The 2758-nt window shown below is 33.8% G+C and overlaps 1 protein-coding gene across 2 annotated transcripts in view; it reads right to left on the bottom strand.

Moving 5' to 3' along the window:
- The window catches only part of LOC106872443 (kinesin-like protein KIF26B), a 550311-nt gene extending 548137 nt beyond the window's left edge, over positions 1-2174 (bottom strand). For both annotated transcript variants that reach the window (XM_052973789.1, XM_052973790.1), the window contains exon 1: positions 1702-2174. The gene's annotated coding sequence lies outside the window, so the exon portion shown is untranslated. The remainder of the gene's footprint in view (positions 1-1701) is intronic.
- Positions 2175-2758: the final 584 nt, after the last annotated feature.

The following is a 2758-nucleotide window of genomic DNA, read 5'->3' as shown; positions in this document are numbered from 1 at the left end:
TATATATATATATATATATATATATATGTATGTATCTATATATATATATACACACACACACACATATATATATATGTATCTATCTATCTATCTATATATATATGCATTTATATATGTATGTATGTGTGTATGTTTATATATGTATATATATATATATGCGTTTATATATACATGTGTGCATGTGTGTGTATATGCGTTTATATGTGTGTGTGTGTGTGTATATATATATATATATATATATATATATAAAACGTCTAGAGATATGTGCATATATATGTTCATATACGTATGAAGGTATATGTGTATATACATATTTATACATATAACAAACTGTACACACATAAATATAAGGATACATCCCAAAGTCGGATCTATGGTATCCGGCCAATACTTGATGTATCAATGTTGTTTATTTCAATGCGAGTTCTATATCATTGTACCTAGCCATTACTGGCATCCTACAAGTGTATGTGCCTAGATTCTTAAGAATCCTTGTAACTAAATTATATATAAACAAACAAATATATATATACATATATACACACATATATATTTATATGTGTGTGTATATATATATATAAAGCTACATATACATGTGTCTGTATGTGTGTATACACACACGCACTTTTAAGTACATATATATATACATGTATACGTGTATTTGTGTGTGTGTGTATACTTGTTAGAAACACTTTTCTTTCTGTCCTGTACGTTTGGTAGGACTTAAACTTTGAACTGTAAGCCAGGTCTACCTAAGAATCCTCAACTAATTTTTTATTCTTACCAGATGTTAGCCCCGGGACTGTTGACTACTCTTACCTGCATTATTTATCATATATGCTGTGTGTGTGTGTGTGTAATACACACACACTCTTGCCCAATAATGTCTTTCAGGTATGGGGTTCTAAACTTCTGTAGAAAAGTATAGCCGGACGGTAGGTCCAGTTAGGTATTAGTCAGGAAGAAGTAATTTCGGACACCCAGTATTCGGTTTGATAACACGGTATTGAATGATATCTGTTAGTTAACTATTGTTGAAATTCGGTTTGAAAATTAGACATTACATTATTACATAAAGTCAATCCAAAGATATAGTTTTCGGTGGTGGTAGTGGTGGTGGTATGCGTTTCAATGTAAATATCAGTAAGTCAATCCCACGACACAGTTTTCGGTGAATATAACAAATAATAATGTCATACCCAAGAACACATAGATGAAAACATTGACGAGAGAAATTAATAGATTTTTCTCAAGTTAATCAAAATGCTCAGTCTTCGGCGACTTGACAATAAAAATAATAATAATAATAAAATAATAATAATAATAAAATTATAAATAATAATAATAATAAAATTATAAATAATAATAATAATAATAATAGAATCAATTAAAAATAATGACATGTGTGTTGTAATTGACTAAATGAACACCAATAAGTAACTAGTTTCTTAAATCTTAATTCCTGGAGAGAAAACACCAAATTAAAACCCCGCGGGATTTGAACTCGTGAAGTGGGAAGGAAGTATAGTAAAAGGTGTCTGATATTTGAGACCAGTCGATCGATCCATTCTATTAGTTTATCACCTTTAAACAGTTCGATTTTAAGGACCTGTTAATATACAAGTAGTAAGCATGTCTGACACATATTTCTTGAAACATTCACAATAATAACAACAATTATTTTAATATTTTCACACTTACCCTCATCTTATCGAGAATTCTAAGTAAATCCACAACCAAGAGGGGACAGAAAAGACCCCAATTTAGGATCCACATAGATGTTTAGATTGGCAACTACCATTCCATTTGATAGACAACGGTGCGAAGAAGAAGAAGATATAGCAAAGCCAACCAAGAACGTTCCTTGTTATTGTTTTTTCTTTTTGTTTGTTCTTGCTATGTATTGCTACATTTCACAATATCCTCATCTCTGCATCTTGCTTAGAAGAGGAGGAAGAAGAAGAAGAAGAAGATGGAAATCACATACATACACACACACAACTAGCGTGCCGTCTTCTTATTATGCTCTGTCCGGTATCCAGTTAAAGTAAGCTCACACCTACACTCACACTCAATCTTACTTCACTCAACACCATCACCAGCGCCGCCGCTACCGATTACTCCACTACCAACAATAATAACCAATATCACCAAGACCACTAATCATCACTACCACTATCAATATAGCCATCATCATCATCACCACCACCACCACTATTACCACCACTCCCACTACCAATAAGACCGCCGCCGCCGCCACCACCAGCAGCAACAACGATAATGACACCATCACGAACGCGACCATCATCCCCCCTCTCCATTATCACCCTCTTCCCCCACACCACCACCACCACTCTCACCACTACCAACATCGCCGCTATCGCTACCGTCAACACCACCACCACCACCGTCATTATCTGCAGTACTAGTTACCGATCACTTGATTCATCCACTTCCACCGTCTTTCGATCCTGTCTTTCAGTAAACCTTTATATTTCTGACACCCGAAGAAGAGGCAAAAAGCAAACAAAAAAAAAGCAAGAAACAAAATATAAAGCAACAAAGCTTTCGGGTGTTTAAGTAAACATAGGAATAAATAATTAATTGGTGGGGAAATGGACGACGAACTCAATGTTTTAAGAAATTTATCTGCTTCAACTTGCGAAGATGCTAATAAATTACTGCAGTAGAGAGGAAGAATCATGGTTTTCCAATTCACACACAATTAAAAAAACAAACAAAAAAAAACACAATAATA

This window comes from Octopus bimaculoides, chromosome 16 (genome assembly GCF_001194135.2).
Source record: "Octopus bimaculoides isolate UCB-OBI-ISO-001 chromosome 16, ASM119413v2, whole genome shotgun sequence".
In the NCBI taxonomy this organism is placed as follows: Eukaryota; Metazoa; Mollusca; class Cephalopoda; order Octopoda; family Octopodidae; genus Octopus; species Octopus bimaculoides.
The sequence above is the reverse complement of the archived record's forward strand: the minus strand, read 5'-3'. Positions and strand labels throughout refer to the sequence as shown.